General features: G+C 39.0%; 1 protein-coding gene and 1 long non-coding RNA gene across 4 annotated transcripts in view; one reads left to right on the plus strand and one right to left on the minus strand.

Moving 5' to 3' along the window:
• Positions 1 to 26,895, minus strand: part of NXPH2 (neurexophilin 2) — a 111,228-nt gene that overhangs the window by 78,332 nt on the left and 6,001 nt on the right. The gene's annotated exons all lie outside the window — the stretch shown is intronic.
• On the plus strand, positions 4,974 to 26,008 carry LOC131410695 (uncharacterized). Of its 3 annotated transcripts, none has more exons than XR_009221389.1 (4): positions 4,974 to 5,129; positions 12,949 to 13,063; positions 14,838 to 15,091; positions 25,527 to 26,008. It is a non-coding gene; the product is annotated as an uncharacterized LOC131410695 (long non-coding RNA). The 3 variants fall into 3 exon arrangements; XR_009221388.1 differs by lacking the exon at positions 25,527 to 26,008 and adding an exon at positions 14,318 to 14,465 and having other exon boundaries at positions 14,838 to 18,019; XR_009221387.1 differs by lacking the exon at positions 25,527 to 26,008 and having other exon boundaries at positions 14,838 to 18,019.

The following is a 26,895-nucleotide window of genomic DNA, read 5'->3' on the forward strand; positions in this document are numbered from 1 at the left end:
TCATTACAGTATCATACAGAATAGTTTCACTGCTCTAAAACATCTCCTGTGCTTTACCATTCAAACCCTCCCCTGCCCCCTGAACCCTTGGCAATCACTGATCTTTTTACCACCTCTATGGTTTCGCCTTTTCCAGACTGGCATATAATTGGAATCATAAAGTATGTGGCCATTTAGCCTGGCTTCTTTCACTTAGTAATATGCATTTAAGATTAATCCATACATTTTCACAGCTTGATAACTCAAATTTTTTACCATTGAATAATATTCTGTTACATGGATGTACCATAGTTTGTTTATCTGCTCACCTTGTGCTGTCTGCACACATCTTGTGTGTTTCCAGTTTTTGGTGTTATGGATAAAGGTGCTATAAACATTTGCATGCAGGTTTTTGTGTGCAAATAGGTTTTTAAATCTGTTGGATAAATACCTGGAGGCTCAACTGCTGAATCCTATGATAAAACTATGTTTAACTTTGTAAGAAACTGCCAAACTGTTTTCCAAAGTGTCTGTACTATTTTGCATTTCCATCAGCAATGAATGAGAGCTCTTGCTGCTCTACATCCTTGTCAGCAATTGGTATTGAAAGTTATTTGGATTTTAGGCATTTTAATTGGTGTGTAGTGGTATCTCATAACTGTTTTAATTTGCAATTCCCTAACAAATGATGTTGAGCATCTTTTCATATGCTTATTTGCCATTTGTATGTCTTCTATGATGAGACTCAGGTCTTTTGTCCGTTTTTAAATTGTTTTTTATTGTTGAGTTTTAAGAATTCTTTGTATATTTTGGATACAAGTTCCTTATCTGATATGTATTCAGCAAATATTTACTTCCAGTTTGTGACCTGTCTTTTCATTCTCTATTAGTGCTTCACAGAGACGTTTTTAATTTTAACATTTAATAAAGACCAAACTATCAATTTTTTCTTTCACGGATTGTGCTTTTGGTTTTGTATTTAAAAACTTATCAACAAACCCAAGGTCACTTAGATTTTCTCATATGTTTTCTTCTAGAAGTTTTATAGTTTTGCATTTTACGTTTAGGTTTATGATGCATTTTGAGGTAGTTTTGTGAAAGATGTAGGGTTTGTATCTAGGTACATATTTTGCATATATATGTCCAATTGTTCCAGCACCACTTGTTAAAGAGATTGTCCTTTCTCCATTGAATTGCCTTTGCTCCTTTGTCACAGATCAGCTGACTATATTTGTGCAAGTCTATTTCTGGACTCTATTCTGTTCCATTGATCTATGTGTCTATTCTTTTTACCAATTCCACACTGTCTTGATTACTACAGCCTAAGAGTAAGTCTTAAAATTGGGTAGTGTGAGTCCTCCAACTTTTTTCTTCTTCTGTTCTGTGTTGGTTATTCTAGCTTTTTGCCTTTCCATATAAACTTTTGGACCAGTTTGTCAATATCTACAAAATAGCTTGCTAGGGTTTTTAATCGGTATTGCGTTGAATCTATAAATCAAGTTAGGAAGAAATGACATCTTAATATTGAGACTTCCAATCCATGAACATAGCATATGTCTCCATTTATTTAGATCTTCCTTGTTTTCCTTCATCGGTGTTTTTGTAGCTTTTCATATATAGATCCCGATGTATTTTCTTAGATTTATACCTAAACATTTCATTATTTTTGGTGGTGTGCAAACGTTCTTTTTTTAAATTTCAAATTCCTATTGTTCTTTGTTGGTATATAGCAAAGAAATTGACTTTTGTGTATTAACCTTATATCCTGAGACTTTGCTATACTACTTATTAGTTCCAGGAGTTTTTGTTGTTCTTGATTCTTCAGGATTTTCTAGCTATACAATTACGTCATCTGTAAATAAAGAAAATTTTATTCATTCCTTTCTAATGTGAACACCATTTATTTCTTTTCCTTGTCTTAATGCACTAGCTAGGACTTTTAATATAAATATTTTTTATTTTGATCAAAACATATAAGCACGCCAATCTTTCACTGTAAGGCCAAGACCTTTTCTCTGAGAATGGGCCCAAAGATGGGAGTTATGGGTCATATTTCTTACAAAAACCACACTTTCTCTAAGATTTCCAGTGTCAATTCTTTTAAGTACCCCCAAAATGAACACGCTTGCAAAGTAATCTGGGTGCAGAACTGCCTGAAGTTTTAGGAAATTTTTTTTCCCTTTTTTCCAGTTGCTTTGCCCATGCCTAATTTTCCAGCAATTTAAAAAATAATAATGATTAGCCTTTATTTAATCTTTCAAAGGCTTTTAACTAAATTTTTATAAATGAAAATGTTTCTCCTCAGAATCAATTTTTATCAATTCACAATAATAATTAAATTACAGAATCACAACAACAATTAAAGGTGGCTTGAATAAGTTGGGTACAAGAGAAAACTGACGATAGCAGCAACTCTACTGTATTCAGAAAGTGCTCAGAAAGGAATCTAATGGCCTCACACTCTCAGTGTTTTGTAGGATTAGTCAGTATGTTTGACAGAGAGAGTCAAAGCCACTAGTTAGGCTGGCAGATCAGTTAAGTAGATTAAAAGATAATTTATTGTATTATTAAATTATAGCCTTAATTTTGGGTCAATGAACAAATGAGGCAACACTTAGCAGGTATGTGACCCACTCATTTTAATAACTAAACTCTCAAAAAGTGATGTGACCCAGTCTTTTTTATTTTGTGGAAGTGTGACCATCTATAAGCAGTATGACTCTAACAGTAAAGACTGAACATGGGTTTAAATCCACCACAATATAAGGCTACTTGGAAAAGGGAAGTAGCAGTTTACAGGAATTATGCTGAGTGCTTTACACAGAGATCTCCACTAATTTAAGCAAGCCGTTAAGTTCTATGGGGCAAGAAAACGCTTTACACTTCCTCATATTCCCCACCGTGTTGGCTTTGTAATGGGTCAATTTGGCTAAGCTGAACTACATTTCTCAGAATCTTCTTTCTTTTAAGTTAGGTTAGGCAGGCCACAAAAGAGATTCTTGAGAGACTGGGAAGGCGGAAGGAAGGAAACAGCCATTCTGTAGCTCACACGTGTTGTTGTTGATCTGCTGTGTTGACATGAAGCAACAAGTGGGCCTGTAATCGCTGCACCTTCCCTCGGATCCTCCTCCACCTTCTCTCCTCCTGGGCCAGGTGTGTGTGTTTGGCTCTGTGCCGAAGAGCCCTGGCTTCTGTGGGATACCCTCGTCACAAAGGTCAGAGTTCACGAGGGCTGACATAGGTTTCAGTCCACAGTTCCGGGGCTGCAGCTCACGATTGCTGGTTCTAGTCTGCTTGTGATCTCGTCTTCCTGACTGCCTGTCCTGTGGACTTCAAGTTCCAGCATCTGATGCAGAGATACTAGCCTTATAGAAACGCTTAACCAGCCCCCAAACTGCATATGGCCAAGTCCCCATAATAAATCTATTTATGTGTATATATGTATGTGTGTATACACACACACACACACACGAATGGATGGATATATATGTGTATACGTATGTGTATATATGTCTGTCTATCTATCTGATCTCCCATTGGTTCTGCTTGCCTAGCTGAACCCTGAGTAATACACACACCAATGAACTTTCTCCCAGAATCATGTTTCTGAGTGACAGGAGTGGCGCCCCAAGGTGTACTATTGTTACAATGTGGCTTTCAACAAGCTGTGTGATGAGAGAAAGGAGAGGCACAAGGATGAATCAGGCATGAGTCTGTTTGACGCTGAGATAGACTCAAGTTTTTAGGGAAATTTCTATCTCCTAAATCCACAGACTAAATCTCATAAAAGAGGCCAAAATCCTTTTAAGACAGAGAACTCCAGAAAAATGAAAAATCATAATTGAATAAGACTGTACCTCTTTTGAAAAAGCTGGTTGCTGCTTTTAAATATTATCACCTGGGTTCTATCTACAATAATATTAAATGTTATTACCAGGAGCTATCCAGGGACCTAGGAGTCCTCTGCTTGAAATATGCTCTAACCCAAAGGACCATATTCCTCTCTCCTTGTGAAATTACTAAGAATCATAGAATTTTAGGTCTGAGCATAACTTTAAAGTTCATATAATATTTACAGGGAAGAACACTGAGGTTTAGTGATATACTTGCTCAGAGTCACACAGCTAGTCAACATGAAGAGTTCAATTTTCAAGTTCAATTTCGTGCCCCAGTCCAGAGTTCCCTAGACAATACTGTTTCTAAGCCTGACTCCGGTCTCCACCTAATCGAGCCCTGTGAACTCCAAATAAGTCAAATAAGCCTTCTGCCTGAAACATGCCCTGCCCACTATCAAATGTCCTAGGTGTAAGTTATATACTTTCATTTGCAAATTCCAGTTCTCAAAATGGAAAGACTTATAATTAGAGACTGTGGACTTGTAGATCTAGTTCTCTGACTAGTTTACCACGTCTGGAGAATTCCGAAGTCAACAGACTTAGCTTACACCAGTTGTACTCCACCAAAAAACACCAGCAAAAAGTTCACCCAAAAGTGTTTCCAGAACATTCCATTCTTAGTCTCCCATTCTGAGGGGATGAGAGCTAGTTCAGTTCTTACAATCACAATACATTTATGTCAAGACAGTGTTTCCTCTGCCTACCTTAAAAGACACAGAACTCACCATTTCAAGTCCTGAGACACTTTGTGGTCACCACTTAAAGTTGTAAAGCAACTTATGGTCATATATGCTAGGAGAGGAAGAGACTGCCATTTGAAACTCCTTGTAACTCCTTCTAAACCCCATAAGACTCTGGTGCATGGTCGTTAAGGACTGTGGAAATTAATAAACAGAAACCTTATTAAAATGGAGTCAGGAGACCAGAAGGGGGAGCTGTCCCACACTATGTCAATAGCAGAGCCCAAAAGGAAGAAGAAAGACTTCCTCTTCTTGACCAGCAAGAAGCTCAGCCAATGAAAAGTCACTACATCTCAAACTCTTTGTTTACAACAGTCCTCCCAACTTCCTCTCCGTTTCTGCTGGGGACTTGCATGTGGCTCACCATGGTTGCAGACCCCAAATTGCTATTCTTTGCTGATCCCGAATAAACCCATTTTTGCTGGAGAGATAACTGGCTGTCTGTTTGTTTAAGGTCAACATTTTGGTGGCCCATGTGAAGATGCAGAGAACACCCCTGATGATTCTGAGGCTGGTAAGCAATAGGGTGCGGTACCCACAAAAGAGCCCATTGAGCTCACTGATTTTCTCATCAACCCTGGAGTTAGAGGGTAAATCTTTCTCATGGATCTGAGCTTCCACTCTCGCTGTATTTTGAGGCTCTCCAGGCTCTGTTCAGGATCTATTTTAAGGCCTGATCCTTTTCTGGTTAAGGCCTTGTTTTGTCTGTGAGTACTCGGTTGGCACTTTAGCCTGACTCTTCTGAATCAGACTGTTACATTGGAACTGTGCTGTTCAGCCTTCGGCTTAACTCCTTTAGGACTGGGCTATTCCAGTGGAACTGTGCTTTCAGCCTTCAGCCTAACTCCTTCAGGAATAGGCTGTTCTTAGAACTTTGGTGTTTAGCTGTCAGCCTAACTCCTTCAGGATTAGGCTATTCCCTTAGAACTGTGCTGGTATTAAGCCTGCAGGCTGTTTGAGCTGTTCAAGCTGTTTGAGTTGCAAGCTGTTCAAGCTGTGTAGGCTGTTTGAAAATTATTCTTTTACTCTAGAGAACAACCTCTGAGAAATGAGATCTCAGTTATCTAAATATTTTGAAGTCACCCCCCACCCGGGAGCCCAGCCAATTTTATGTTTAAAAACTGTGGCCCTTCTTCTTGTGCATTCCTAACTAAGTGGACTGACTGAACCAAAGGCAATTTAGAATACCAATGGCCATTATGGGGCACTTTCGAACTCCCCAAACTTACTTTTCTTAGAACCAAATTGGACAATCATAGCTCTGTAATTTCCAAAATTGAATGGAATGCCTATTTCGATTGGTATTTTGAGGCTTCCAAATGTTATCAGAAGTGTAAGATTGCCTCTTTGAAAAATAAAATTTTAAGATTAACTGAGGCAAACAAACAATTAAAAAAAGATAAAATGGTTCCCAAAGCCTCATGTTCCTCTTCTCAGGCTTCTTTGTCTCAGGCTCTGCTTCTAGTGCCATCATGTTCCTCTCCCCTAGCTCCTCATGCTCACGCCCTGCCTCTGGCGCCATCTTCCTCCTTCCCTTCTATATCCTCTCCAGCTCCTCTATACCCTCAGTTCCCCCATACTAACTCTCTCACCGAACTTCCCCTTTTCCCTGAACCTCTTCCCCTTTTACCTGTACCCTCTTCCTCTGAACCTATCAAAACCTGTCCCTTTAAAATTAAGCCTTCTGAGGATCCAAAGGCTAAACCCTTTATTTCTTATATCTCCTGGACTGAAGCCGAACTGTGAGCCATAGTCAAAGATTTTCCTAAAGTAACTGAAGATCCTCACAGATTTGCTGAGGCATGTAATACAGTCATTCAAATTTATCAACCTGGTTTTTCTGACTTATATCAGCTAATTTATTCGCTTGTCGGTGAAGGCCAGGCCCAGCATTGGATGAAAACTGCTAACTGGGAAAACCCTGAAAGATCTCTAGAATTACAACCAGGAGACCAACCGGCTGACAAGCCTCAGGCAATTTCTAGATGACTTCATCAGGCAATTCCTAGGGCTTTCCCAAAGCCTGTTGATTGGAACAAAATTCAGGCTTGTGCAGAAAAACCTGACAAACCTGTTCATGAGTATTACAATCAACTTCAGATTGTTCTTAAAGAAAATGCTGGTCTTCCTTCAGATTTGGTCATGCCCAGGTAGCTTTTAACTCTGTTTACTAATGAGCTGAACCAAAACATTTCCCTTCTAGTAAAAAGGACCAGGATGGAATGGGAAACTGTGTCTACTCCAGATTTAGTTAATCTGGCAAACCAACTCTCTTGAACTCTAGATGAGTCACCGAAAAGAAAGACTGCTAAAATTCTTAATCTTTAACTCCAGCGAATGAAGGCCCCTAAACAAAACCAAAAAACTTCCCCGTTTCTGCTATTATTGTAAAGAACCAGGACACTGGAAAAGATTATTACAACTTTAAGTACTTCAAGCGCCTTCAGCCCTCTAACCAGTCTTTCCAAGGTCCTTCAAATTCCCAATTACCGGGCTTCAAGGAACTGTAGGGGCTCTTCCCAATCCTCTCTCTTAATTGGCCTGGAGAAGCATTTCTCCAGATTGGAGATGAATCTCCCTGTGTCCTAATTGACACTGGAGCCACACTGTCAGTGCTCAACCCCACTACTATAAAGCAGCCCCTGCTCTGGAGTACTAAAACAGTTCAAAGAGTGGGCATGTCTAATAAACCTCAAAACGTTTCTGTCTCTGAACCTATTCCCTTTTGTTTAGGTCCTTTGAGAGACACACACTCTTTTCTCCTTAGTTCCTCTGTCCCTGTACAATTATTGGGCCAAGACTTCTTAGAAAAGTGTCATGCCAAAATTTCTTTCTCCTAAACGGAGAAATAATCTAGAATTTGACAGTAGCCATGGAAACAGCCAACCAGGTGAATTCAATGACCTTTGACATTTTTTTTTTGCTCCGTCTCTGATGGTACTAGAGCTGATTCTGGAAACACTGATCATTTGTCCCTAATGAGTCAGCTACAACCCTCCTTACAGGCAAAATCTTCAACTGATATTGGTAAAATTCACAGTGCCCCTCCCATCAAGATTGAAATAGATCCTGCAAAACCTCTGTCCAGAATTAATCAATATCCTATAAGTGAAAAAGGCCTTCAAGGTATAAAGCCCATAATAGAAGATTACAAGGCTCAAGGCTTCATTATCCCTTCACTAGTCCCTGTAATACTCCTATTTTACCTGTGAGAAAACCCAAGGCTCAATGGTGGAGGCTTGTGCTGGACCTCTGAGCAATAAACAACATTATTATCCCTCAACACCCTGTTGTTCCTAATCCTCATACACTACTAACATCCATGCTCACTGGGAGCAAATTCTTTACTGTAATTGATTCATGCAGTGCATTCTTTAGCATTCCAGTTGATGAAGCTAGCCAATACCTTTTCGTCCTCACTTGGGAAGAAAAACAGTTCACCTGGGCAGTAATGCCTCAGAATTTTATAGAGAGTCCTTATTTCTCACAAATCCTGAAGGCTGATCTAGATGATATAAAGTTCCCTAGGGGTTCAACTTTGTTACAATATATGAATGATTTACTTCTTTGCTCCTCCCTCCTAAGTCTCCTCACAGAAGACAGCATCCACTTGCTAAAGCTTTTAACCTTAAAGGGACAGAAGGTCACCAAGGAGAAATTGCAGTTTGCTCAAACTCTTGGGGCATCTTATATCAGAACAAGGGCTACACCTAGATCCAGATGGGCTTCATGGTGTCCTAAATTTCCCCAAACTGAAAACTAAGGGCTAACTGCAAGATTTTCTCGGGCTAGCTGGTTATTGCCAAAATTGGATTCCAAATTTCTCTCTTATGGCCAAACCTCTGTATGTTTTACTAAAGAACAATAACCCTAACCCAATTTAATGAGAAGAAGTGGATGACATAGCCTTTAAGGCCTTAGAGGAGAGTGTGATGAACTCACCTGTCCTTGGATATCCCAATTATCAGATTCCCTTTTTCCTTTGTATATGAAAAGGAAGGGAATGTCCTTGAGGTACTCACTCAAAAACACGGGGACCACCATGGACTCATAGGGTATTATACCCAGCAACTGGACTATATCCCCTGTGGCATGGGGATACTCCCCTTGCCTTAGAGCCATCACTGCCACTGCCCTTTTGGTTAAGGCCACTGAGAAAATGGTTGTGGGATCCCCTTTAACCATTTTGTAGAACCATTACTTCTCATGCAGTAGAAGCCCTCCTGAATTCTCATCACACTCAACAATTTTCAGTCAGCCATTTCACCTCCTATGAAACCTTTTTGTTAACTGCTCCTCACATAACTCATTACGCTGGAATAACCTTAACCCTGCTACTCTACTCCCCTGTCACTGATGAAGTCCCTTACGACTGCTTAATGCAGACGGATCACCTCGTGACTCCTCAAGATGATCTGCAGGCAACTCTTTGAGTAACACCAACTTCTCCTGGTTCATTGATGGTTCTTATTTTAAAGGCGACAATAGCAAATACTGTGCTGGTTATGATATTGCAACTCCTTTTGATATTGTTGAGGCAGCACCTTTACCTGTGGCTGCTTCGGACCAACAGGCTGAATTATACGCTCTTATGTGTGCTTGTATTTTAGCCAAGGGCAAAACTGTCAACATTTATATGCTTTCGGAGTAGCTCACGATTTTGAAATGCTGTGGAAGCAATGTGGCTTCCTTATTCCAGTGGAAATAAAATTAAAAATGGCTCCTTTGTTCAGAAATTATTAGATGCTATACTTTTACCTGACGCTTCAGCTTTAATTAAGATCCCAGGGCATTAGAAACTTGACTCTTTGGAGGCTAAAGGAAATCACCTTGCTGACACTTTTGCAAGGAATGCTGCCCTTAAAGGAACCAACGGCAGCCAAGCCTCTGTCATGGTCCAAAGGGATATTTCCCCAAATGATAACACAGAAAACTGACTGAAGAATCCCAACAATTGGCCTCAGAAAAGGAAAAACAAGATTGGAAATTCAACAATTGTTGGTTTGATAAAAAGAGAAAGCTCTGGTTCAGGCCAAATAACAACCGAGTCTTACCGGAGACTCTAAAATTCCCACTTCTAACTGCTCTGCTGTACATGCATTTAACCATTGGTCTACTGAAAAAATGATAGCACTCATGAATCAATATTGGTGGGGAAATATTAACAAGGCCCCCCAAGGTGCCTACCTCATTTGCCCCACTTTTCTAAAATAGAAACACGGGAAGCCTGTTCGTACTGCCCCTGGACATTTTAAACTGGCTAACAGACCATTTGAGGTTCAGCAAATGGATTTCATACAACTTCCCCCATCTCGTGGATATAAATACGTGTTAGTCATGGTCTGTATGTTTTCTTACTGGACTGAAGCCTTCGTTTACAGTCAGGCTACTGCCTCTTCTGTGACTAAGGTCCTTTTGGAAAAGATGATCCATACCTGGGGAACTCCCCTGGAGTTTCATAGTGATCGAGGACCCCATTTTACTGGGCAGGTACTTTGACAGTTTGGCCAGTTTTACAACACTTTCGCTGAGCTTACCACTCTTAATCTCTGATTTAGTTGAATGCACTAATGGCATTATTAAGACTCAATTGGCAAAATTTTTAGAGACCCTCCAAATACCTTGGCCAAAAGCACTGCCGTTGATCCTTCTAAATCTCAGATCCACCCGCTCTGGAACTCATAAACTCTCACCCTTTGAGACAGTCACAGGATGCACAGTGCATTTGGCTCCTGCCTCTTTTGACCCACAGCTGATAAAGGAGACATACTCCAATGTTGCAAAGGCCTAACTGCTTCTATTAAAAATAACCATGTTTTGGTAGAGCAATCTTCCCACAGAGTGCTCCAGGGAGATGAATACCTTAAGCATCACAACTTGCAACCTGGAGATTTCATCTATTGGAAAAGAAACTACCAGAAAGACTCTCTTCAACCTCGCTGGAAAGGCCCCTATTAGGTACTGCTAACTAACCCTTGTGCCACAAAACTTCAGGGAATGTACTCTTGGATTCACGTCACACACCTAAAGAATGCACCCAACCCAGACTGGATCTGCACATCATCTGGTGACTTAAAAGTAAAAATTTCCCAGAGTTGAAGCAGACGGGATCTGATGAGACAGCTTTCCCAAGATGTCCGGACCAGGTCTGTTGGAAGTTTGTCTGCCAAACCTTTGATGATGACATAACATATCCAATGCCTTTGAGCTTACTAACATATGGACTTGAGAAAAGAATGGTGCCTGAGAGTTCTCCCTTCTACCCCTTCTTGTTACTTAAATGTGGCCACAGTAGGTTTCTGATCTGTGCACTTTCCCTCCGACATGTGGCACGACACCCAGAAGAGGTCCTTCCTGGCATCGAAGGACAAAAGTCTGCTAAAACTGGAAAAATCTGACTCTTGATCAGCAATGCTTTCAGAGAAAGATCTCAATCAAAAGGGGAAAATGTGGAAATTAATAAACAGAAACCTCACTAAAATGGAGTTGGAAAGCCAAAAGGGGGAGCTCTCATGCCCCACGTTGATAGCAGAGGCCAACAGAAAAGAGAAAGACGTCCCCTTCTTGACCTGCGTGAAACTCAGCCAATGAGAGACTGTCACAATTCAGCCAATCAACAGCCACTATACATGGAACTTTCAATTCCTTCAATGGACTCTTTCTTTACAATAGCCCTACCAACTTCCCCTTCCCCTCTATAAAAGCATTTCTCTTTCCTTTTCTATGGGGACTTGCACGTTGCTCACCATGGTTGCACACCCCAAATTGCAATTCTTTGCTGATCCTGAATAAACCCATTTTTCCTGGAGAAATAACTGGCTATTTGTTAAAGATCAAAAGGAGATTTTTCTTTCTTACTTTTTTTTTAACTAATATGTTCCTTTCATAATGGTTCACAACTGTCTTTGATAATGGCTTTTTTTATTAAGGTGGCACATTTCACAAAATATTTTAGTATCCTTATCAGTTAGGGTACTATGTGGTTTCAGATAACAAAAGCTTAAATACCACAGTGGCTTAAATAGGCTGGGACTCACAAAACAAGAAGTCCTGAGACAGGCAGGCTAGGGCTGGCACAGACACTCGACAAAACCACAAGAGACCCAGGCTTTGTCATCATTCCTCTCTGCCATCCTCCAGATGTAGCCATCTGCCCATGCTTGCTGCCTCATGTTCACAGGATGGCTGCTGCATCCCCTAGTTACAAGTCTATAATCCAGGTGGGAAGGTAGAAAAGGGGACAAAGTGCCAAAGGGCAAAAGGCATTCCAGCCAAATTTATCCTTATTTTATTCAAAAAAGCAAAAGGTTTCCTGGAGATAGCACTCAGCAAATTTCTACTCATATGCCATTGGCCATACCTATGTCTCATACGCCACCTTGTGCTAGAATGTTACAAAGAACAAAGAGGTTGTAGATGGTTATTGTGGCAGCTAGCCAAAAGCGTCTGCCTCAGACTCCTATGCCACTATTCTATAAAGTGTTTACGTTAACCATCACTCTGAAAAAGGCTTCAAATTCACAGTGTATTCTAAAACTTTTTTTTTCCCAAATCAAAAAGTTAAAACTTACCCACAATTTGTTCATTCTCAAAGACAACTGGGGAAATTAACAAACCCAAACCCTACATTGGACCAGTACCCATATATGTAAGTGACACAGCAGTAATATAAATGGGCTATCCACTCCCCAACCACTAGTGGGCAATAATAAACTCACCCACAAACTATTCTCCTTTTTTCCCTGTTGCATATTCTTAGTAGGTCCCCATACTCAATATCTGCTAAAGTTTTAAGAGCACTCTGCCTGGCTCTTTGAAGCAGAAAGAACTCTGTTAGGAATGTGCTTACCAATGGTGACATCCTGAGAAGTTTTACAGAGAGAGTATGAGGAACCACATCTCGGTCACTGCACAAAAGTCCCTACTTTGGAGAAATGCCATCAGGATCCTCAGGTAATGGTCTGTCATTAAAAGCTATAATGTCCCTAGAGGAATATTTTCTAAAACAAAGTAGAATCAGCTCTCTTTAGGCTAGCGTTTCTCAAATCGTCTCGAAAACCTGCATTAGAAGCCCTTCAGGTGTTGCTTAAAATTCAGGATCCTGGGCCTGCCTTAAATACCTGGTGTCTATCTCCTGAGCAGCGGCCCAAAAACCTGCACTTTTAGCAATCTTCCCAGGCTGTTAGGTACTAAAAGTTGAGAACTAGTTTCTTAGATTAATATACCAGACTCATGGACTGAGTGGACAGGCTGACAGAGTTCTCAGTCAGACCAGACGTGGACCTTCTTTCTGAAACCAAATGTTGGAGAATAATAATTTCAATTCTTTACAGGAACCAAGCTCAGGACAAAGACCCAAGCTCCCTTTGCCAAGCCAATATCCAGGGCAAGAGCAGCCACCTGACCAAACCAGGCTCTGCACATAGAAGCCTCCAATACCGCTGCCAGGTAAACGTCTATCCTAAGGGGATTTTCAGGGTGCTGGAGCTAGCTCTACCTGAAGCCAGAGATCCATAAAGGTCTAAAGCTTTTGTCTTTGTTCCTGACCTACTGCTGTCATCTGCCCCAACCCTCCTCTCCATCTGAGCCTATCCAGGTCATTGCAGTCTTCGCTGCCTGTGCTCTGCTTAAGCTCAATTATTTATTTCACCAGAGCAGTCTCTAAAATGTTCTCTGGTTGCCCATGGCTAACTCCTATGCCAAACATTTTCTCTGATCTGTATTACCTGGTCTCACCAATCACCTACGGCTGTCAATTGCTCTAGCGATAGGGCAACCTTGACACCGAGTTTCTTGGCCAGGTCCCCAGTAGTCAGGGGCCACAGTACGCTCCCCGTCACATTTATGCATCAGAGCCTTTCCATGTTATGTGGCTGTATTTCTTTATAGTTTTGAAATTTCTGTGATTTACTAATACATCTGCTGTGCCTCCTGTTGGTTTTCAGCAAGAAGCAGAAGCATGTTCTGTGGCAGAGAAATGAGTGCTATTCTGAGACAGCATGTTGGAAATCTGAAGGGGGTTTCCTGTGCCATTTGAAGCTGAGAAAGGAGGATCCTGGCTTGGGCTTTAGTACCCAAGTACATCTTCCTCCACCCCCAAAGTTCACTAAAATAAAGTTGGAAAAGTGGTTTTCCGGCCGCTTGCAGATATAAGAATATTTAACTTTCAAAGATTCTGATTGAAGTACATATCTAAAGCAAAATGCGTTTCATCGTGTGCATTCAAATGTATGTATTATCTGAAGATAAAAAAGGTGGCTGGCAGATTCAGCTAAAGAGAAACCTAGGAGCTCTGAGATTTAGAAAATTAAAAGCCAGGTGTCTAAAGCTAACCATTTAAAGTGCTTGTGGGTGTTCAAAGAGGGTGTCACAGGAGTAGTGCTAAATACACAAACGTCATCACATTTCAGAGAGAATAGGGTGATAAAGGTGGAAATCCTGGATTAGGCTTGTTAAATCCAGAGTAGCATAACGGTCAGGCACAACTGAAACCTAGAGAGTTTCTTTGCTGGATTAGAGAATGATGGTACCAACAGAACTGGGAAATAGTCAGGACAACATGGGTCCCCAGAGAAGGAGCCTAGCAGGAGTTTCTGTCGGAAAGCATATTAAGCAACTTCAAAGCTGAGTGTCCGGAAGGTGGGAGAAGGGAGCAGATATTTTTTGTGAGGACAAAAATCATGACTTTTGCTTCTTTTATAGTGTACCCTCTAGCCTATCCCTGAGCTATCTGGAGATGAGAGCCTTGAGCTATATAATATCATCAACAAAGTCAACTTGAGATGATGGGAGTCCACAAGCTATGACATTTGTTACATCACCAAAGGAACCAGATCTCGTGCCAATGCTGGTACATCTCTCTCCATGATTTCACAGTTTACCCAGAAGCCTCTAGCATCTCAGAATTCTTAATAAAAACTTCAAATCTCTCATTAATAGCATTCAAAGATGACAGCTCTTGCTCTCTGCAGGCACTCATAAAATACTGTCCTTCCAGTGCAGGCATTTCATTTAATAACAACTTGGATACAGTTGCTTTTGGTTCTACATCTCCCCAAAATAAATCCAAAGACAAACAAACAAATCAAAACCAAATACTACAGAAAGCAACTGCTTGATTCCTTGGTCAAATGCCTTCACCGTGTTAATTTTGTTCTACTGACTTAAATGTTATACAACATACAAGAAGCGCTTATTACACCCTATTATTTTTGTCGTGCAGAACCTGGAAGAAAAGCTGTTCCTGGATGAAAATGCAAGTATCTTCCCTGACGGCCTCTATGGGGATGCTGTGGATAAAGAGAGGACGCCTTTATCACATGGGAGCTTGTGGGCTCTGTCCTGCTTAAACCATAACTGTCTGCAGATAATACTCTTCAACTGAAAGTGGATCGGCTCCCTTATCTGCTGGAAATATGCTTGCTTAGTATAATGAGAAGAGACACCATTCCCTACAGAGTCAGATTGGTTCCTCAGGTGAGGCCACGCCTACTTACATGCACCATTTTGTTACATTACATCTACTTATATATAATGTGGGAGAGTTTGGGATACCTCGTTGTTATAAGAAAGTTACAACTTGGTAGGTAAAGTGATGATTGTTAAAACCATATCTGGTCTTTGAAATTTTCCAAGTCTCAATCATGAAACAATCACCTTAATTAACACTAAATAAAAATCTGATACATGGTGATTATAGTTCGAAAGGAGAGTAAATTAAGCTATACTAAGAAAGAGCCCTTAGTATATAAAATCAGCAAATTAAACCTATTACCTCACAAAAAAATAAATAAATGAAACAAGGAGATTAATGTAGAAAAGCGCTAAAATATCAGAATTAAAAACCAGATCAGAAATTTTGATCATCAAGTTAAAATTGTGGAATGTCTAAATACTTATTTTCATGGTATTTTTCTATCAAATGATTGACTCAACTTTAGAAATAAAATTTTTTCCTATACTAATTTTTTATTTTTCTAATTACATAAATATCAATATATTTAAAAAAGGACAACAGCATGGCATACTGTATTAGAAACATGAGTCAATAATAATGACAGGAAGAGATTATAAAACATTATAAAGTGGATGTTTGTAAATGAACATCAAATTTTATTTGTGGCTATTTGTATTTATTTCTAAAAGGGCAAACAATGAAATCAACCAGTTCCTTGGCTACTGAGAATATCCTTTCCTTGTCCTAATAGAACAAAACAGACTTGGTCTTCAGAGACTCGGACAGAGCAAACGTCGATGTATTTTAGTACGGCACTTTAACCTAGGTGTAGAAGTTTTGTCCCAAAGGATCCTTATGATGATACCATTAAGAACAAGAAAAACCAATGGCCTTTTCCCATATAAATCCAGAGTTCCAAAACAAAGGGGCTTCAGGCACCTTTGACCTCTGAAGGAGGTCAGTGACACTGAACCAGCAGACTAAAGGCTTAGATTTATTTTGCCATCCAAACTTCTTCCCTGTAATCCCTCACAGGTAGTTTTCCATTGGCTTTGAAGCATAGCCTATCTTACTGAGTGATTTCTCTCAACAGTTCATTCATTCTTTCATTGGAGCATTTATTGGATGCCTACTGTGTGGTTAGCTGTGGTGTTACGAGATTGATATCCACATTCTCTATGTTCATAGATTCCACTTAAGTTAATATACAAAGATGTGCACCTGCAAATACAATGCCATGAGATAAATGCTTTGGTGGAGGTGTGCACAGAAGGTGCAGGAGCCCAGAGAGAAGCACTTAACACAGCTTTGGAGGGGAGGTCTGCAAAAGCTGAGCAAACCTTCGTGACCTGAGGCATTCTCCCTCCGGCGTCACTGGCAGTGTAATCAGGATGGCTGCAGCTCCTTCCCGAGGGGCTGGCTTATATTCCACCCAGCAGGTGCAAGGGCTCCACCAGCATCAGAAATTCATAAAGGCAAAGGACATCTAAGAGACCACATTAGGACAGCAATGGTAAAACATCTGGCAAAGAAATTTTTAGCCCAAATACTTTCAAAAAGTATTTCCAAGGCATATAAGTCATATATAATAGGACCATTCGTAGATGAATTCAAAATTAAGGACTATATATAAGGGAAGAGAAAACTTCAAGAAAATTGAGTTTAGTTCAGGTACTTGTTGCAACTGAGCTATAAATTAGCTCTGCTCTTCCTGGTAGGAAAAGTCAAAAAGGAAACAGTGAGTTGAAACTCTCATTCTTTAAATAAGGCTACTTGATTTATCAGAAAAAAAGATTGTTGTCCAGGAATAGATTCTAAGGAAAAGCTTAGCATAGTGCCAGGCCTACGCAGACACTTAAACTGTTGAACGAAGGAATGAATGAAAATATGAATGTAAGTGTTACCAAAAAATGGTTTTCTGTGGCCAGTTCCTATATTAATCTTGGATGGAAGCTAAGTAAATAATGGCTTGTTTAGGCATTTGTACAGAGAGCCACAGTAGCATGATATAGGTTTATAACTTTCAAGGTAGAGACAAGACATTCTTCTGCCAATGAAAAGATACCACTTTAGAGCTGGCCCTGTGGCCTAGTGGTTAAGTTCGGCATGCTCTGCTTTGGCAGCCCGGGTTTGGATCCCAGGCATGGACCTACACCACTCGTTGGCGGTCATGCTGTGGCAGTGACCCACATACAAAATAGAGGAAGATTGGCACAGACGTTAGCTCAGGGACAATCTTCCTCAAACAAAAAGAGGAAGATTGGCAACAGATATTAGCTCAGGGTGACTCTTCCTCAGCAAACAAAAGATACCACTTTGAGGCAGTGGGGAAAGTTTAGTAGGAGGGTGTTACCTGTGTGCAGGTATGTGTGGATGTATAAAGGCAGGAGCAGGAAGGCTCTGGCCTGCCCAGTGCGTCCGTAACACATTCACTCTGAAGGCTACAGGAGCCTATGCCAAGGCTCATCCTGCACGATGTAAAGGGATAGAGTGACAGCCCAGCTGTGGTCCACTGTGGCTCTCACTTTATCCCAGTAAGTAAGGTCATTATATATGCATAGCTATAATTTCATGAAAATATATTATATTTCAAATTTTAACACCAAGAGGGATTCTGTTTACTTTTTTATCACCATGTTTATCTCTGGGGGACAAGATGCAACTCTCACAGTATACTTTCACAGATACATTTTTTTAAAATGAGAATTGCCTTAAAGGAGAAACTTAATTAAAAATGCATTTCAATGTAGAAGAAAGTGATTCATACCATTTATTAAAATAGAGTAATTCACAGTTTACATTTCAGTGAACCTGAAAATACCCAATTTTTAAATCAAAAGGAAATGCATTCTAGCTCCTAAGAGTTCAATTTAATAGTTTTTAATAGTTTTAAGCTACTTTTTAAAATCTCAAAAACACAGGATCAAATTTTACACTCAATAGTGCTGCCCTCCAGCACTATTTAATATCCGTAAGATAATCTGGGTTTGTGATAAACTCTGAAGAATGTAATCCCACTATATTTTAATTGTAACAAATACGCATGTCAAGTGTGATTTATTTCACATTTTTATTAACCAACTATTATTTATGACTATCATTTTCTGTTTTATAAGCTGTCTTCTACAAAAAAATTTTTTCTCACTACTGCATTCTAAAATATGGAAATTCGAAGGCTTTACTAAAACTCTCTGAGCCAGCCCTAACAACTGGTAAGATCTGTACCTGAGGCAAAATGAAATGTGTGACTCTCTACTAGAGTGGGAAAACTTATCCAGGAGAAGAATATAGGGGGATCACTGATCATTCATTTCCCTTAAAAAGGAAAATCTGTCAAATAGAGATGTGTGCACTGGGCACAGTACCTGGCAGTTGGCATTCAAAAAATATTGGTTGAATTGAACTGAACTGAAGGAAGTTTGCCTAAGATGGAAAAAAGGGTTAAGAAAGAAACGAGGTCTATGCAAAATGCTGTCCCATTCCCAACAGTTCAAAGACAAAGCACTGGATCAAACTAACTGGGAGAGGCCAAAATTCAGCTGTGGTTCAGCTTCTCACAGCCAGGAATCCCCTACAGCGGTGGTTCTCAATCTGGGTATGTTTGCTCCCCAGGGGACATCTGTCAATATCCGGAAACATTTTTGGTTGTCACAACTGGGAGAGTGTGCTACTGGCATCTGTGGGTAGAGACCAGGAATGCTGCTAAATGTCCTACACAGAGGCACAGGACATCCCCTTTTCCCCTACCCCTATCCCCAACACAAGTAATTATTCAGCCCAAGATGTCAACAGTGCTGAGATGGAGAAACTCTACCCTATACCATGACCCAACAGATAGCCTCTGCTTACCCATTTTTTGTTAACTTTATTGAGGTATGACTGACATACAAAAAGCTATACATATTTAATGTATACAACTCAGTGAGTTTGGAGATAAGTATACACTCATGAAACCATCACTGCAATCTATGCCATAGACATATCCATCGTCTCATAGTGAAGATATACTCAGGGCCTCATAAGCATGCCTTTACAACTGCTGGGCAGCTCCTGCCACTAAAAAGACCTCTTTCATTTTGAAATTCACAGAGTAATAATATCTGTCAAAAGCACTACAGGAAAAGAAGTGCACAGATGGAAAATTACATTTTAAGGTCTAAATGCCTTTTCCAGATGTTAATATTAAATTTATTTTCCTAATCTATTTAAATGATAGAAGAAATGAAAGCACACAGCAAATAATTAAATTTACATACTGAATTTTTGTTGGTTGTATTATTTTTAATTCTTCTATTATTTGATAGCTTTTAAGACTTGAGGTCTATTTCTTAATTTATTAACATTCGACAGCTTCTCTTAACTTCTTACTATGAAAGATAAGGAAACTGGCAGGTTCACCTGTCTTCACCTCTTGTATTCCCTACCTCCATATTTTTATTATATATTATTTTAGTTCATTAATATTTACTACAGTTACATTCCATTCTTAAACTATACTTAAACCATTCATGCTTTGTGTATAAGTCCATTTCAAACACAGCAAACTAATAAATAGCATTTATAAAACTGAAATGATTTAAATAGAATTCCTTGTTAGAGCCACAGTGTGACTGAACCACAGATAAGGAAATGGAACCCCACACCTTCCCAGGCTCGGAGGCTAACGGATCCTTCTCTAGCTTCCTTCACCTCTTCAGACTCCACTGTATCCCACATCATTCCCTTGTCCTATATTCTTTCTTGTTTGCTGAAGTACCTCTTTGAGGATTTTTCCATATGGAGTGAGTGGTAACTCTCCTGAGATCCTTACATGCCCCAAATGTCATTTTAAATTTTCTCTGATTTTCTCTTTCTTTTCTTCCTCCTCCTTTCTCCTTCATATTTAATTGATAATTTGAACATCGGTTCAATATCCCTTTCCCCTCAGAACTTTGAAGGCATTATTCCATTGCTTCTAATAACCAGTGTGGTTAATGAAACATGTGCTTCTTTTGTCAGTAATCTTGTTTCTCTGAAAGCTCTTAGGATTTTCTATTTTTTCCTTCAAGTTCAGAAATTTCACCAGGATGTTTTTTTTTTAATCAGCCCATTCAACACTGTTTCTTTGACTATGTTCCCTGTCCTCACAGCCTCTGTTACCTGTTTCTGGGGCTCCTCACTGGATTTTCTGGACTTATCCTCTGTGTCTCTTCACTGTTTCTCCTATTTCTCATTTTTGGTCTTTTGGCTCTGTCTTGGCAGATTTCCGTGACTTCACCTTCTAGTTCACCAGCGTGGTCTTTAGCCCCGTTTTTTTCCATCTTTTCCCCAACTTTTTGATTTGGTAAGTTATATATTTCACTTCCAAGGATTCTTTCTCATTACCCAGTTGATCTTTCTTCATAGAAGCTGCTCTTATTTTCAGGATGCAACATCTTCTTGAATCTCTGAGAATATTTAGAAATCTTTAAAATTGAAATCTGTCCCTTGTATTATTTGTTTCCTCCAAGGTAGGTTCTGTTCATTTCTCTTTGTCCTTCTTTTTCTTTTGCAAATGATTACTCTTAAATATCTGGTGATCTTTGGTTGTCTGTGTCTATTTATGGGTGAAAGACCATGTTGACTGGTATGAAGACCTGCAACGGGTCTTCTCTGCAGGTGTCTGGGTCTCTTCCTCTAACAGAGAGCTCTTCCTTAAGTGGGAGTGCTGATCACAAGTTCTCTAACGGAAGCATACAGTATTGATTCCCTGGGATGTGTGCAACTGTTCATCAAAATGTTCCACCCTTCTCAAGCCAAGACATGTGACGCAAGCTAACCAGGCTCTCTCAACCAGAACACAACATCTTAAATGAAGTGAAACAAGGACTGGAGAAAAAAAAGATTGACATTTATTCATCATCTTAGCTAACTGATATTTTCCTGATATCTAGATCCCTGATTCTGCTTTAGACACACCTGGTTCCCCAACTTTTCCTGTAAGCTGCCCTGTTTTTACGAATTTCTTCTCTGCTTAAGTTTGTCAGAGTCAGTTTCTGTTGCTTGCACACAAAGGACCTAAGCTGTTCAGGTGGAAAGGAAAACTGACCTTTGTTAAGCTAATCCCAGGTACGAGGCATTTTATGTTTTTGTATATAATCATCATAACCTATGAGAAAGCTTATAATTACCATGATTTTATCAGGAAAGAAACTGAAATTATGTAGAATTATTGGCTTGTCCAAGACACCAGAGAAAGCACTGGAATCCAAGTCAGTCTGACATCAAAACCTATGCTTTCCTTTTACTCTGAAGTATTCATGGAGTATTAAGAATACAGACTTGCAGTTAAGAAAATGTAATGAATATTGAATGAGAGATTTAAGGCTGGAAAACCAGGAAGAGAAATTCAGACTCAACGTGTTACGAAAACGGGAGTCACAATCTCATTCTTAATCGTGGAGTGGCACAGTAAATCAAAGGAGAATTTAAGAAAGATGATCCTGTGACATGTGGAATGAACTTAGAAGGCTCATGTTGGAATAAAGTAGACCAGCTAGGAGACTGCCACAGTGATGAAATGGCAGCAGGTGGAGAGAAAGAGACAGTTTACAGAGGGATTTGGAAGGAAATTTCATAGGATTTTGTGACTGAATGGATATTGTAAGGGATGAAGAAAGATGAGCCAAAAGTGACTAGAAGATTTCTAGTCACAATGAGGAACGCTGAGGGAATGTATTTACCTTGCCTCACTCTCAAATTCCAAATGAAACGAACTAGGAATGCCAAAACAAGAATGAACGCATATTGGTGCTAGAAAGAGGAAACGGCACTAAGAGTCCACAAAATTTGAGAATCTCTAGAAGATATAAAGAAGAGTGAATCAGAATAATGGAAGAGTAAGTGTGCTGAGCAGCCAGTAACCAAGCAAGGGCAAACGACAACAGCACCTGAGCAGGAAACCGGGGTTTACCACCCCCCCGCCCAGAGTACCCCTTTCCCACCACCAAGCTTGGTGCAGGAGGAGCTGGGAGCACAAGGGGGTATTAGGGCAGCTACATGGAGCAGAAAGAGGGATGGAGTTTTCTGCACGCTCACCCCTTAACCCGAGTCTTCATTCAGCTTGGACCGCTTAGTAAATTAACTATGAAATCTGCCACAGAAGGCCTCTATTTACACTGGCAGACCTAAAGAGAGAATGAAGGCAGTGCCCTAGCCATGACTGTTCCAAAACAACTAATTCAAACTTGGGGAAAAAATAGGGTGTAAATTCACAGGTATGGAGGAGATTTCTAAAAATTAAGGTTAACAGCATATATAATTTTATGAAATAAATTTAAAGACACACAAAAAATGCATTTATTTTGCAAAATGCAAAATTAATAAAAGGGATTCAATAAGAGTTGGAAAAAAACCTGAATGGATAAGTAGCCATAAAAGAAATGAAAAACTTATTAAAAAATCTCTCCTAAAACGAAAAAGCTCAAATGGATTAAAACGATTCCCAACAAACTTCCAAGGGAAAAACAATTCTCAACTATTTTAATTTCTCCCAGAACAGAGAGGAAAAAAATAGAAGTCCTCCTAATTATTATCCTAGAATAATCTTGATGCAAAACCTGACATGTTTCACTTTTGCTATATTTCACTTATGAATTTAGAATCAGTGTTCCTAAATAAAATACTAACAACATAAAAACATACATATCCATGTATTAAAATCTAGATAATTCAACTTTGTTTAAACAGCTTAATACTAAGAAACCCATTCATAAATAAGAAACATAAACAGGTTAACATTTTTTAAATATATGATCTTTTTGAGGAATGCTAAAAATGTATTTGAAATGAACCTCTATTCTTGACATAAATGTATTTTAACATGGAATATAAAAGTACATTCTTAACTAGATAGATTATCAGAAACTAAAAGCAAACATCATATTTAGTAAAGTTTACATTAATGTTTGAAACATGAAAAAATATCCACTTTCACAGTAGTATTCAACAATACTCTGAAGGTTCTATCCAGTACACTAGGAGAATAAATTTTAATTTAAGAGACATAAATGTTAAATAGAAAGAGCTAAATATAAGATTATTCACAGGTAATCTAATTGTCTATACATAAAATCCATGAGAATCAAATTAAAAATTATTAGAACTAATAATCCAGTTCAGAAATAGAATTAATTCAAACATAAATATACTAAAATAAATAGCTTTCCTATATTCCAGCAAAAAACAATTTTATAATTTTATTTATTTATTTTTTTCCCCAAAGCCCCAGTAGATAGTTGTATCTCATAGCTGCACGTCCTTCTAGTTGCTGCATGTGGGACGCAGCCTCAGCGTGGCCGGAGAAGCAGTGAGTTGGTGCGCGCCCGGGATCCGAACCCGGGCCGCCAGCAGCAGAGCGCGCGCACTTAACCGCTAAGCCACGGGGCCGGCCCCCCAAAAAAAACAATTTTAAAATCCGGGCATAGGAATGGTATCCACAACAACCCCATAATATATAAAAAATCCAGGAATAATAAAATAACAAATTGTGCAAGAACAATATAAAAAAGAAACTATAAAAGTTTAAAGGCTGTAGAAAAAAAGTAATTGAAAAATGGAAAATTATTTAAAAGGAAATTCACAAAATAAGAAATACAAATGGTTCTTAAATATGAAAACACACTTCACCTTCCTAATAAGTAATATACAACACATTTCAAAATGTGTTTTCCTATAAAAGAGGTGTTTTCCTATAATAGACTGGCAAAGGTTAAAAGAAAAATACCACTATCCAGATAAGGATATAGGCATGCCCATACACTGAGTGGCACTGTATTTTGGTAGTCATTTAGAGAAAAATTTAAATTTATCAAAATTCATATGGTACATTCTGAACATCGAACTAGTATTTTCAATTCTAGGAATTCACTTTATAGATCTACTCACAAGTGTATTCAAAATATTCAAAACAATCAAAATATTAATTAATAAGAGACTGTAATTAACGTATGTAATGTAATTAATTAATAAATACATTATGGCACATCAATGCCATGAAATACCACGAACCCACAAAAATGTAAGTTGTCCTATATTGTATAAAAGTGGCCACAATATATTACTGTGTTAAAAATACATTACAGAAAATGTTGTGTTGATATGATAAAAGCATACATATCCATAATTTCTGAAAAGATACACACATTAAATTATTAATAGTGATTACCTCTTAGTGTGAGACGGCAGAAAGCAGGCAGGGGTGAGAACGACTACTTTAAAACTTTCTGAATATTAAAAACAACGTAAACAGAAATCTTAGAAGCAGACGCCAAGATAAGTGTCTGAGAGCAAATGATTTATAATGAAGCACTTCCTGGGAAGTCTGGTAAGGAGTGGGGCGGCAGGTAGGGGATGAGAGGAAGCCACAGAAGTGCGTGAGTTCAGGCACAGTCCCCTTGAGGGTAGCTTCAGCCTGCTCCCACAGGGACACTCCAGGGTATTTGTTTCACCTCAGAGCAAGGGAGTGGGCTTTTCACACCCTGGCATCTGGCTCTGAGTGCTTTCTGGCAAGGTGCATCCGACACCCAGGGAATCCTCTGAGGGAGACTTATAGGGTTACAGATGCCAAGTGTTAGAATGGAAACCAAAAAGGAAGGGGGTGTTGCATAGAAATGCTAAAAAGAGGTCCAAAGGGATCTGGGTGGAGAGCCAGCAACATCCACTATGATATATTACCTTTCTAATAAAAAACATATTTTGCTAAAAAGTAAGAAAAGGAGAGAGAGCAAGTATGCTATCAGCAAAGCAAAATTATATATGAATGCTCTAAAGTTCTGCCTAAGTGTGAGCATCTAATAGATAGCCTCCCCCAAATACTGGCTCCTTATATTCCCACGTCCTTTAGAAAACCAGCATTAAGTAGCCCTTAATAAAAATTAAAGACTTTCTCTCTTGTCTTGTTCATTTTTTCCATCTGAAGTGGTACACATTGAGATCTTGAGAAATTAGAGAAACTCTCAAATCCTCTGCTCAGTCTAACTGGAACCACATTACTTGGCCATCAACTTAACCCTAAAGCTATGTAAAAGCTGGAGCACTTCGCAACTAAACTCTGTGAGGCTAAATTATAAACAGAACTCCTGATTAAGGAACAGGATCCAAGAATCCATTTGTTCTGTTTAACTTGTTTGACCTTATGACAAACTTGTTTAAAACATTCCTAAAATGAATGAGTTGAGGTTTCTACCTCAGCATGGTCACTGAGCAGAATGGGACGTTTCCTAGAAATGTCCCTCAAGCCCCTGATTCTTGGTGTCAATGAGGGATCTCACAACCTTCTGCTACAAATGGATGCTTCCGTGACCTAAGAGCTGGACTGGGTGGGCAATTCAAGTTTTACCTTTTGTGTGGTCTACAGTCCGTCTCTGAAATCTTCAATGCTTTTGTTTCTTTAGCTGTAAAAAGGATGCAATAACTCTTGCTCTGTTTACCTTTCAGAGCTGACGTGAAGATGAACCAAGAGATCACATACGTGAAAGAAACTTGTAAACCATGCAGTGTTTATACAAAGCCACTTGTCTGAACACAAAGACACCAGACATTAAAGAGTGGGAAGTGGTGACTTCAAGATCTGAATCCATGAATGTTGGAAGGCACTTGGTTCAGGAAGAACGTGTGTGGCTTTGGACATGTTGAATGTGAGTTGGTAGTAAAACATCCAAGTCAAAATGAACAGTAAGCTATGGAGATATGGCCGGGGGGCCTGAGCAATAGGGTAGGAACTGAGGTACGAATTTGGAAGTGATCAATATGGGGGCAACAGGTGAATCCAGGACTGTGGAAAACATGCCTTTGAAAAGGTCACCTCTCTTTTCATTTCTGTAGCCGCATTCCTTATGCTGATTCCAATTGTCTGCTGTTGGGATTATCCAAATGCAAAACTTTATTAATAAAAATTATTGTTACCATTACTACCAAATGTTAAATGGTTCTTTAGAGTCCTTATTCTCTTATTGTATACATTATCCATTCAAAATATTGTGCATATTCTCATACTCAATCAACCACTTTCACTGGATAAGTCTACACACACAAACAAGGGATAGAACTCTGGAACAGAAATCACACGGACTTTTAACAGCCATATAAATTACACATGTGGTCTCTCTCTTCAAATAATCTGGACTATTCCTTAAATTACTTACTGTCTTGAGTGAATAAATACACGTGCTATGTAACTTAAAGTAAAACTGATGAGATTTTAAAATTGTCAGTATATACGACAATGCTTGAAAAGCACAATCTTGCTTTAGACTGTAGAACTACTTTATTTGGCCCCAAACAGCAATATCACCAAGTTAAGATTCATTTTAAAGACATTTATGTTGTTTACTGAACTCCAGGACTGGTCAGTCTGTTTCAGTTGGCTTGTCTCCTAATGTTAAGACCATTACCAATTTTCTCCGTCTTTGACAGGGCTCATGTGCCAATTCTTTGTTGGTTTTCTTTTAAAAACTTTAAACCATTTACATCTGAACTCCTGAAACCTTTGGAGTTAGTTAAAAGTATTCCTGATTTAAATAGGTTGGATTCTATTGAGGCGTACAAAAGTCACACGCTAGTTTTCTGGTTGAAGTGCAGTATTAAACTGTAATGTCGCTTATCTTAATAATTAGAATTTAACTGAGAGTCAATTTACTTTCTATTTAAATTAAAGCAATGACTAGATGTTCGTAATTTACAATTTAAAAATGGTATACAGAGAATAAAGTCCTGAATGCACCATTTTAATTTAAATTTTATTGATTTTGTTGATTATACGTGTTACGTTAAGTGCTCATCAATTCCCTTTGCCTAGTTTCACTAA

Source organism: Diceros bicornis, chromosome 10 (genome assembly GCF_020826845.1).
Source record: "Diceros bicornis minor isolate mBicDic1 chromosome 10, mDicBic1.mat.cur, whole genome shotgun sequence".
Lineage (NCBI taxonomy): Eukaryota > Metazoa > Chordata > Mammalia > Perissodactyla > Rhinocerotidae > Diceros > Diceros bicornis.